The sequence below is a fragment of the Pseudopodoces humilis genome, chromosome 12 (genome assembly GCF_049639895.1).
Source record: "Pseudopodoces humilis isolate 2021_Gansu_Grassland_sample_001 chromosome 12, ASM4963989v1, whole genome shotgun sequence".
NCBI classification, from domain to species: domain Eukaryota; kingdom Metazoa; phylum Chordata; class Aves; order Passeriformes; family Paridae; genus Pseudopodoces; species Pseudopodoces humilis.
This window is the reverse complement of record NC_142211.1, coordinates 461,857-473,956: the sequence shown is the minus strand read 5'-3', so window position 1 is coordinate 473,956 and position 12,100 is coordinate 461,857. Positions and strand designations below refer to the sequence as shown.

General features: G+C 43.9%; 1 protein-coding gene across 1 annotated transcript in view; it reads left to right on the top strand.

Moving 5' to 3' along the window:
* The first annotated feature begins 1,166 nt into the window (after positions 1–1,166).
* Positions 1,167–12,100, top strand: part of LOC148183260 (mitochondrial nicotinamide adenine dinucleotide transporter SLC25A51-like) — a 94,820-nt gene continuing 83,886 nt past the window's right edge. Inside the window, exon 1 of the mRNA XM_088061534.1 lies at positions 1,167–1,239. The gene's annotated coding sequence lies outside the window, so the exon portion shown is untranslated. The remainder of the gene's footprint in view (positions 1,240–12,100) is intronic.

The following is a 12,100-nucleotide window of genomic DNA, read 5'->3' as shown; positions in this document are numbered from 1 at the left end:
AATGTTATATGTATAATGTTGGAAAACTTTGCTGTATTAATATAGTTTCTTTTATTTCTGTTATTGATAAAGGCTGTAGCATAGTATTAAAATAAAAACTGCTTTGGTTCATATAACCCAGCAATTGAAAAGAGAGTCAGAAACCCCCCTGCATTCTTAGATTATCTTATTCAGATGAAGACAGCAGTGACCAGAGCTCCAAGGGAAGAATTTATTGAACCTCTGTTATCAGGGAGTGTGAGACTCAAGGGAGCCAAGAAGACTGATCTATTGGGGAGGGGGCGAGTTGAAGCTAAACAAAGGAACATCCCAAACTTAAGAGGAATGTTTGAATCATGTATGAGAATTTATGAATATGTAATAGGTTTCTGTTTTTAAGAGACACTCCTTTGTTAGTAAGGTGTGCTCTCTTGGCTGAAGGCTGAGGCGCCCGGCTGTATTTGTTCATTTTGCTTTATTTCTATTTCCTAATTGTCTTTCTATTAAACTTCTTAAATTTTATATTAAAAAATGTGAACCTCGTTTTTCACAAGGAGAAGACTGATCTTGCATGGATCCCCCACGGGGTCACAGGTCCTGCCAGAAAACCTGCTTCTACATGGGCTCCTCTCCACAGACTGCAGTTCCTCCCAGGAGCTCAATTCTGCGTGGATTCTCTCATGGGGTCAGAGCTCCCTTTAGGGCACGTCCCTTGCTCTGGCATGGGGTCCTCCACGGGCTGCAGGTGGATCTCTGCTCTGCCGTGGACCTCCATGGGTTGCAGGGAGACAGCGTGGTCTTTGCTACGGGCTTCAAGGGAATCTGTGCTCTGGTGCCTGAAGCACATCCTCCCCCTCCTTCTTCACTGACCTTGGTGTCTGCAGGGTTGTTTCTCTCACCTTTTTTTACTCCTCTCTCTCCCAGCTGCTGCTGTGCAGCACATTTTACCCTGCTATGGATCCTACCACAAGCACAGCTCACCAAGCACGAGTATTTATGACACTCACGATCGCCTTCTGGAGCGAGGCCGTACCCAGGCAGTTCTGTGATTGGCTGAGGAAAGGGGAGACGGGGTGCGGTTTACTCCTCCCATCTGCTCTTTTTCTTGGTCACGTGTAGTTGACGCGAGTCGTGTTTCCGTGCTGCACCTGCTACGTCATCGAGAATATGAGGTAGTGAATGCAGCATCCAGTTTGGTCGGCGGCAGTGGCAACTTTTATCTCCGAATTGCGTTTTCAGGTGGCATGGAAGACGCAACAGGTGAGTCACTGGGGAGAGGGTGTACTGCTGTTCGTATCTCTCCACTGCGGCGGGACCACCTTGTGCGGCCTCTCTCTCGTCCCTTACTCCTGTATCATAAGGATTCCCGTCGGTGGTGAAGGTCGCGCCGGGCTAGACCGCTGCTGCCTCTGGAGCATGAACGTCCTAGACTGTCACGGCAGCGTGGAGGGGGCTGGGGAGCACCCGGGAAAGGCAGGGAGGTGATGGTGTACGGTAGCCGGGCTTCATCAATTCGTCCCCGCGCTCCAGACTGGGAGTGGCGTCTTGGGACACGCTACTCAGTGGGAACAGCAGGAGAGACATTCCGCCATGCTGCGGAGTAGGTGACGACTGGACATGAGTAGGGAAAATAACAATAGCATGCGGCAATCTTCTGCAAGCCGCCTGGAATCCTAGCTGTTGATCCCTTGGTCACTTTTTCTCATCCACGCAGGCAGTGAACTCTGCAGTACCTGCTGCCGAGGAGCTAGTGGCAGTCTACAGAGCAGAGCTTGAAAGCCTGATCCTGCTCAGGACACAAACACACTCAGAATGCTTCTCTAAATCCCTGCATTGTTCCTGATGCAGACACCGGGAAAAGGCTAAGGCTAAAGAAAAGAATGCAGTGGCTGCTGCTTTCCAAACTCAACACTGTGTTTAGGTGTCTTTACTTTTGGCTGTTCTACTTCTTTTCAGAGAGCCTCTTCTCAGCCTAGAAGACAAAAAAAAAAAAAGAGAACAATTAACAATTCAGGTTGGAAGGGATTTCTAGAGGTGTCTACTCCAACCTCCTGCTTAAAGTAAGGTCAACACCTAATTCAGACCAGTTTGCTCAGGGTTCCCTCTGGTCAGGGCTTGAAAACCTCCAAGACTGGAGACTGCACAACTTCTCAGGGGCCCTGTTCCACTGCTTGACTGTCCTCATGGTGAAAACCAGTTTCCTTATAGTCAGCATAAACCTTGCTTGTTTCAATTTGTGCCTATTGTGTCATCTTCCCACTATGCAACACTGAAGAGCCTGGCTCTGTCTTCTTGATAGCCTCCTGTTAGGTGCCTCTGCAGCCTTCCTTCCTCCAGGTGGAACAAGCACAGTTCCCTTAGCCTTTCCTCATAGTGCAAGTACTTCATTGCCCTGACATTTGGTGGCCCTCTGCTGATCCTCTTTATCAATTACTTTCTTGTATTGGGCTGCCCAAAATTTGACACATCATTTTAGATACGATCTAATGAGCACTGAGTAAAGGAGGATAATCACTTCCCCCCAATCTACTAGCTATGGTCCTGGTAATATAGCCCAGGATACAGCTAACCACCTTTGCTGCTAGGGCACAGGTCTAGCTCATGTTCAGCATGCTGTTTTTCAAGATCATTGGGTCCTTTTCAGCAGAGCTGCTTCCCAGCCAGTCTGCAGATGGTATTGATGCCAGGGATTCTTCTTCCCTAGGTTCAGGACTTGACATTTGTCCCTGTTGAATTAAATTAATTCCGTGTCAGCCCATTTCTTCAATCTGTCTAGATCTCTCTGGAGGCAGTCCTGCCCTTGAGTGTATTTACTTCATCCTTCCAACTCCTGCAAACTCATTAAGAGAAAGAGGCATCACCTCCTCCAGGTGTTTGATAAAGATTTTAAACGGGACAGGTCCCAGAATAGACCCCTGCAGTGCCCCACTTGTCACAGGCATCCCAGCAGACTACAACCCATTAACCACCACTCTGAACTCAGTCATGAACTAGTTTTTAAACCCATCTAGTTGTCTACCCATCCAGACTATAATATCCCAACTTGGATACAAGAATATTGGAGGATACAGTATTGAAAGCCCTGCTAAAGTTGAGGTAAATGGCACCCAATGCTCTCCTTTCATCCACAAATCCTGAAATTTTATCACAGAAGGCACTTAGGTTGTTCAGGCATGATAGTCCCTTGGTAAATGCATGCTGACTGTTCCAAATCGCCACCTCCTTCATGTGCTCAAAAAACATGTTCCAAGAGGACTTTCTCTATGATTTTCCAAGGAACTGAAGTTCCCTGGCTTGAAACTTTGTTGCTTTGTTTGTTTTAAGATGAATGAAACATTTGTCCTTCTCTAGTCATCAGGGAATTCCCCTGAACTTCATGACTTTTCAAAGCTGATAAGAGAATAGCCTCACTATGAAACCAGACAGTCCTCTCAGCATACTTGGATGCAGCCCATCTGGTCCCATGAATTTGAACAGATTAGGTTCCTTGAAATAACCCCTGATTCAATCCTCTTCTACTGTTGGTAGTTTTCCTTGAACCCTAAGCACAGAGGCCTGGAAAACCACCAGTGAGGACTGAGGCCAAGAAGGCATTGAGTGCCTTAGCCTCATCTATGTCCACTGTCACTAGATCATCCTTCCCACCTTCTTGTTCAGTCTTTTACTATTAAAGTGGTAGAAGTTCTTGTTGCCCTTGATCTGTGATCTGTAGACTTCCTCCAGTTGCTTAAAGAAGGCTTTGTCTGCTTCCTTACCCTGTCTGTAACAGACCCCTGCCACAATATCACACTTGTTAGCCTCTGCTTTGATCTCGTTCAGTTCCCGTTAGTTGTGAGGGTATTCTTTGGAAATTGAGACCAAATGTAAGCGAAGATATATATCTTAGAAAATAAAAACAAACTGGGAAACCAATTTAATTTCCTTTATGATATTTAATTTCTGATGAAATCATACAATCAAGAAGGCCCAACATGATGATCTTAGAAGTTTTTTTCCAACAGTAGCAATTCTATGATTCTATGAAATATCATAAACCTGTCAGCTCATGGTAACTATTAGTTGTATGGAGAGCTGTGGAGAAACAGGTTAAAGAATATTACATAATATTGCTATTTATTTTCCCCCAGATGTATATGCAGAGTTACTGGGCGGGGGGGAAGAGTTCACTTCAAATTTTAGTGTCTTTTGTTAAGTAGTTGTCATGGTTTAACATAGTTTGGTTTTTAGTTAAGGAAAAATCTACCAGCTACGGAAGTGATCCCCTTTAAGGACCTTGGCAGCTTCCTTCGGACCTGACAACCAATCAGCTGACTAGTTTTGAATATTGACACCCTGTTAAACCACTTAAGAGAGCTGAATATGCCTCTGTGAAATCACATTTCAAAATTAACAAGCCCTGGGAAAAAACTCTCTTACTTCCAGCTTTTGAACAGGTAACTGGATGCTGGCTTTGAGGGTCCTTTCCCTGGATCATCATTGTCCACTGGTTGATCGGTCAAATAGCTTTGTGCTTTTTTAAAATTTTGCCATATTTTAGTTCAATGTAAACAGTAACTATGCAACCATTTTGGCACTAGCAAGTCACTCATCCACTTCTGTTTTTACTTAGCCCTTTTTGCTTTAACACCAAAATAATTATGATTCTTCAGTGTGTTGACTACTTGTGCAAAATGCTATAGTGCGACTAATAGGTCTTACTTAACAGGCCTTCACTGGTATCTGTAAGACGTATTAAGGATTCCTCTATTATAATGAGCTACCAAGACTGAAGAATTTCTTATTTACATGCATAACTATATCTTGAAAAGTGTCAGACTTGAAGGTTAATGCAGATAGTTAGAAACCATCTGTAGTCAGGTTTTGAAAAATATTGTATTGTTCCTGTTTTAAGTTGGTTGATATTGATTAATAATTACCAGCTCAAGAACCAGCAGGCAGTAATTAGACACTGTCCTAGTGATAAGTTATCAAACCTGAAAAATGAACAAAACCTCATAAAACTTTTTACTTTAATTGTCATGCTTGTGCTTGGCATTAGGATGGGGATAAAAACTAAATAGATAGGACCAGCATTTCCCATATTTGGTGGTGCGGGTCTACCAGTTTGCAGTGTTGTTCTGGTTAACTAATTGAATAACCTGTGACCTGAAAGCCATCAGGACTTTTCAGTGGTACACACTCTACAGTGCTCAGTAGTTCAATCAAGATGGAAAACATCCTGATGGCTTTTTATGGAATTGCTGAATCTGGCAGCACCATAGAAACAAGTCTGCCACAGCTGCATATCCCCAGATCCAACCAGCAGCAAGGCTGAGAATGTATTCCCAGTAAGTACACAAACACATATATAGTGTACATATACATATGGCCAGCAACACAGAACAACACCGACAGAAACACTCAGCACTCAGACAAACAGCAACAATGGCCTCATCCTGTTCCCCTCTCTGGCTGATCAGGATGAAGGTTCATTAGTGGGAAATATATATGTATATGCAATGTGTATCCATCCAGTAACTGGATTTAGAGTCTATATAGTATCTGGCCCCTGGATCCCTATGTCTCCCTAGTTGCTCACATCTGGGCATATGAGTCTCCAAGGCTCATAGCCCAACTCCAGTTGCTAGTACAGACCCCCCCTCACATGCACATGCTAGCTGGGCTTAGACACTTTTGATCTACATAGTAGCTACACTTGATATACATAGTAGCTGGCCCCTAAGTCCCCTCAGTCTCCCCAACTGCCCCCTACAGAAACACACTCACACACGTAAATGAGTTTCTTATTCCACTCCCAGACCGCAAGGTCTTGTTGGCAGTTGTCTTGGACCCTCTGGTCCCTGCAGTAGCCAATTCCTCCAGGTGCCCCACCTTTAGAGACACATGCATACCAGGCTCCCAAGCCACGATCTTCTCCAATGTGGGTCCTTCCCATGGGCTGCAGTTCTTCACAAACTTCTCCATCTTGGATCCCCCATGGGGTCACAGGTCCTGCCAGAAAACCTGCTTTTGTGTGGGCTCCTCCCCACAGAGACACAGGTTCTGCTAGGAGCCTATTCCTGTTTCAACTATCTACAGGCTGTAGCTTCCTTCAGGGCACATCCACCTGCTCTGGCATGGGGTCTTCCCCAGGCTGCAGGGTGGGCATCTGCTCCACCATGGACCTCCATGGGCTGCAGGGGAACAACCTGCGTCACCATGGTCTTCACCACGGGCGGCAGGGGAATCTCAGCTCCGGTGCCTGGAGCACCTCCTCCCCCTCCTTCTTCCCTGACCTTGGTGTCTGCAGAGTTGTTTCTCCCTCATATTCTCACTTGTCTCTCTCCCAGCTACTCTTGCACAGCCATTTTTTTACCCTTCCTCAAATATGTTATCACAGAGGCACTACCAACATTGCTGACTGGCTCAGCTTTTGCCAGCGGTGGGTCCATCTTGGAGCTGGCTGGAACTATCTAGCTCTGTCAGACATGGGGGCAGCTTCTGGTGTCTTCTCAGAAAAAACATGCCTGCATCCCCCCTCCACTACCAAAACCTCACCATGTAAACCCAATACAATGTCAAATACACCTAAATATAAATTGTTACTGTTGGGGAGGGATGTTAAAGTGCAAATAGTAAATTGTGTTAAATTTATCTGGTAAGGAGAAAACTAAATTTGATTATTTTTAGACTAAATAAATTAGTATGTTATTTTTTCATTTGTTCTACTTAATAGAATATTTGAAGCATACTAGATCTTGATTACATTATAAAACCAACAAAAGAGAGACGTTACAGTGAACTTTAAGCAAGCTTTTGAGAGAGGGATGAATTCACAGGCTTATTTAGGTGTTGTTTGGTGCATTGTTTTAAATTGCACTCTCACGTGAACCATTTTTAATGTTTTATTACTGGGAAGAGTAATAAAGTGGTGAATCACAATTAAAAACTACTATATTTCACATAACTTGATAGTGATGATTTTGTTTTACAAGTAACAAAAGGTTTTGATCCCAATGTGTTTTCACTGCAAGTACACTTGCATGTATACTTTTTTAAGTGGGTCAATGTCTTGTTGGGCAGGTGGAAACATGTAGAGTGGCTAATTCTTAGCTACATCTGTGCAAACTGACTATTCCCCGCACCACCACCCTTTGTAAGAGGATAAGGGTTTCAGTTAAGACTCTGAGAAGGTAGTTATAAATTTTGCTCTTTCCATACCCAGCTACCAACTTCACCAAACCTTCGAGGAATTCAGTATCTACTTAACCCTCTGTTAAATTTGGTTGGGATTGGCCAAGAGATTTGGAAGTTAATAACTGAAGGGAGATGGATGAACAGATGGTGAAATTCCATCTTGTTCTCCCAGGAAATCAAAACACTTCCATTTACTCTTTGTAGCTTTTATTTATAATCTATATAAATAAAAAATATTAGCTTCAGAAAATCATACTGTATTTCTTTCTGTATTGTAGGGATGCTTGCTCACCAGTAGTAAATGGTGATGTAAGTCAATAATTCAAACATTTATTTACTAAGCACACCCTCTATTAATGGTTCTTTCAAGTTTATGATCAAAATATTAAGTAAAAAAATGCTCATCCTCTTATTCTTGAGAATAAATCATTCTGACATTTGAAAAAAGGATGTTCTAAATTTCTTTCAGGAGATATCAAAGTGAATTGTAAAGCTGTAAGCCATAGCAACAAATATGTGGAATGAATCCTCCAGTAATTTCAATGTTAGTGACTTCCCAAGGCAGACGTAGTGTCTGAGTAGTTCATAGTCCCTAGCAGATTTTTCTTCCATAAATATACGTAGTTGCATTTATAACCTATGGGAACTTGGCTGCGGTAACGAGTTTTGTAGCTTAACTACATATTGTGAAGTACTCTCCTTTTGTTCTGAACCTGCTAGTTTCATTTCATAGCCCCTAGTCTTAGGGGAGAGAGAACCATTTTCAGGATTTTATAGTTTTTCTTCATATTTTGCCCTTAACATTTCCCCAACCCTGAAAATTTCTATAGTTATAAAATATTTGTAGCCAAGCAATTTGTGTATTTTGTTTTTACTTTTAATGATTTGTGTAGTTACAGTATTAGACTGTTCCCTTTCCTGAGGCTTATCAAAAGACAATTGAAATGAACATCTGCTGTTTGTTGGCGTATGAATGCGAGACTCACAAGCTGAGAGCAAAATGAATCTGTTTATTGCAGAGTTAAGACAGTACTTATACACTTAGTGTGAGAATCTCTGTTCAGTCCTTCACATGCAACCCAGTTGCAAGCCTGTAATAAATCTGTTGGCCTGACAGTTTTTTAGTTTCCTCAAGGTTTGCAGGCTTCGAAGAAAGAGGACACCTTTCCTGTTCTCAGATAGTGTGTAATCTACTTTCTCTTGTGCTTCCCAGGAATTTTCTGCAGTGTCAGGCTTTGCTCTTTCCTCACAGCTGTTTATACTAGTGATGTCTAATTTGTGACCCACTGACTATATCTGACTCTCCATAAGAGTTAATTTAGCATTTCCTGGATCTCCAAGATTGGAAAATGTTTTGAGACGTTATAAAGACCGCAGACAGTGGCTACCTAAACAACTTATCACACAATTGGAAGGATATGTTATGTGGCCAAAATGGGTGTCCCTCATGACTAGGCATGCACCACCACAAGCTGAAATGCATGCCTTCTAGTCATTTGGTAGGGGAATGGTTGGGATATTGTTATGCAAGATGGTGTTGACTCAGAGAATTTAACTTAAACTATTTAGTTATTAATTCAAGTATTGAGAAACAAAGAAGACAAATAAATAAACACTTAGGGAAAATACCTTTCTTCTCCCTTCCCCAGGCCCAACTTCAGTCCAGACACCTCTCTTCCCCCCTCCCTAGTCTCCACTGCCCTTATTTTTGCCATGCGTTACACTTTGTCCCTTCAGTGAGGCAATGGACAGTGCAGGATGTTTGGAACAGTGCATAGTGGTTTTTCTTACACTGCTCCTGGCTTTTTATTAATTTCCTCTGCTCTGGCATGTGTTTATCTACAGGCTGCAGCTCCTTTTGGGGGTATATCTGCTTTGTTGTGGATTATCCATGGGCTGTAGTCCCCTCAGAGACATACCACCTCTTCTGATGTGGAACATCTGAGAGTCTCCAGCTGTGTCCCAAAGTGTCTCTTTCTGGTTTTCCTCACCTGTCCTCACATGTCCCTTCCTGTGTGTCCTGTCCCTAGCTGCTACCACCCTTTGTTAAATATGTTTGTGCAGAGGCATCATGTTGAAGTTTTGCTATGTAGTGGGTTGTTTTCATCAGTTGCTGTGCTAGCAAGTTGTAACCAGCTGTGACTAGCACAGGACAGTTCATAGCCTATGCTTGCACAGATCAATCTTGCAGACCCATTCTACCAAAAACCTGCCATTTATGCTAAGTATAGATATACTGCAAACATTCAAGGGAATCTTTGTTGCCAGCTGTTGCTGAAAGGTGAAGTATCACTGAACCAGAAAGTGAAAATCAGACAATGTATCAAACTAAGCCTTTCAAAAATGTAATCTTGTTATTGACTTAGTTGCATTGCACATATTTAATAACCTGAAGTATTTAATGCATTTTGCTGAATTTTGCATGTACCTAGCACATAATATACGTGTCCCAAACAAAACTTTTTACTTTACAAATGCTCATGTGTAAGACCTCAACATTATTATTGCTTGGAGAACTAAATTAAAATAGCCTAGTGATGCCTTAATGTCTCAGTTTTAGAAGACAGGTGTCTGCTGGGGAGGGCAGGAGCTTCTCTTAGAATAAAAAATGTAGACCCTCTCCCTCCGAATTATTATAATTCTGAAATCAAGGGGCTCTCAGGCAGAGATCTGGGGATAGGAATAACAGTTCTTTACTAGTATTTATAACAAGGCAAACAAACAACAATAACTACAGCATTAGCAAGAAAACAGAACCAGGGATCCTGTGACAGCCTTCTGGGCTGAGACGGGAAGGGATGGAGGAGAGGCATTGCTTCACAAACCCCCTCGGGTGGGCAGTCCCAGTACTCTTGCAGGGCTCTGAGGAACAGCCAGCTGGAACAGCAGGGATGAGCTGAGATCCCGGGCCAGTGGCTGAGGTGTATCAGCAGCTCCGCGGCGGTGCCTGGCACTGCCACACATCCTGGCAGGACAGGGGGTGCGAGGCCACCAACAAAGAGGGAAGAAGAAGAAGCAGCAGCTCCGTCTGGGTGATGGCGAAATTCCCTTCTCTCCACTGCAACAGCTCCGCGCTCAAAGTGGTTTTTTCTGAAGCTGAAGAAAGCCCGCCAAACTATCCCCACCCTCCCCTTTTCCAGCCCCCTTCCCCACCTGGGCCCCGGCCAAAATCTTTGTCTTTTGTCAAGCACCCACCAAGTACTCACAGTTAGGTTGTCTCTGCAACTAATGGGTAAAAATTCTACAGGCAAGACAGAAGTAAAAAAAAAAGACACATAACCCTCAACATTATCCACCCTGAATTTTTTCCCATACCAAAATGTTACATCAAATATTAAACCTTTAAATTATACACAAACATACACTAACTATATACATATATACATGCAGATACAGATACAAGTACAGTGTCATGGGTAGTTCACCCTAAAACCAGGTCCCCTTGAGGTATGCACCGGGTCTCTTCATCCTTTTGCATCACCCACCAGGTGCAACCCAGTCCCTGAGCAAAGACAAGCCCACGGATGGGATTGTCTTTGCTGGAGGCAGAATTAACCCAAACAGTTTTTCCCAGCATACCTCTCATATGTACCACTGGAACCTTATCTCCATCTGTTGTTCTAAAGGGCTCAGATTGGGCAGAGCTTGCTCGGTTAGTGGAACCTCGGGTGTTCACTAACCATGTGGCTTTTGCTAGGTTAATCTCCCAGTTCCTGAAAGTTCCCCCACCCAGTGCCTTTAAGCTGGTTTTAAGCAGGCCATTGCACCGTTCAACTTTTCCAGCAGTGGGTGCATGGTAGGGGATATGGTACACCCGCTCAATGCCATGTTCCCTAGCCCAGGTGTTTATAAGGCTGTTCTTGAAATGAGTCCTATTGTCTGATTCAATTCTCTCAGGGGTGCCATGCCTCTAAAGGACCTGCTTTTCAAGTCTCAGGATGGTGTTCCGAGCAGTGGCATGAGGCACAAGGTAGGTTTCCAACCATCCAGTGGTGGCTTCTACCATCGTGAGCATGTAGTGCTTGCCTTGGCGGGTTTGGGACGGTGTGATGTAGTCAATCTGCCAGGCTTCCCCATACTTATATTTGGACCAACACCCACCATACCACAGTGGCTTCAGCCGCTTGGCCTGCTTGATCGTGGCACACGTCTCACAGTCATGAATAACCTGAGAAATGCTGTCTATGGATAGGTCCACCCCTCGGTCTCGTGCCCACTTATAGGTGGCATCTTTACCCTGATGACTTGAGGCATCATAAGCCCATCGAGCTAGGAACAACTCTCCTTTGTGTTGCCAATTTAAGTCTATCTTTGACACTTCTATCTTTGCAGCTTGATCTACCTGCTCATTGTTTCGGTGCTCTTCATTAGCCCTACTCTTGGGGACATGGGCATCTACATGACGGACCCTCACAGACAGTTTCTTTACCCTGGTGGCGATGTCTTTCCACTCATCAGCAGCCCAGATTGGTTTTCCCGTATGCTGCCAATTGGTCCTTTTCCACCTTTCTAGCCATCTCCACAGAGCATTGGCTACCATCCATGAATCAGTGTAGAGGTAGAGCTTTGGCCACTTCTCTCTTTCAGCAATGTCCAGGGCCAGCTGAACAGCTTTGAGTTCAGCAAGTTGGCTTGATCCACCCTCTCTTTCAGTAGCTTCTGTGACCTGCTGTGTGGGGCTCCATACGGCTGCTTTCCACTTCCGGTTCATCCTTACGATGCGACAGGAACTCTCAGTGAACAGAGCATCGCATGTTCCTTCTGCTGTCAGTTGGTTATACAGTGGAGCTTCTTCAGCCCGTGTCACTTGTTCCTGTTCTTCTTCATCACTGAGACTAATGTTTTCACTTTCTGGCCAGTTTGTAATTATTTCTAAAATCCCAGGGTGATTTGGGTTTCCATTACAGGCACACTGCGTGATGGGGGCGATCTATTTGCTCCATGT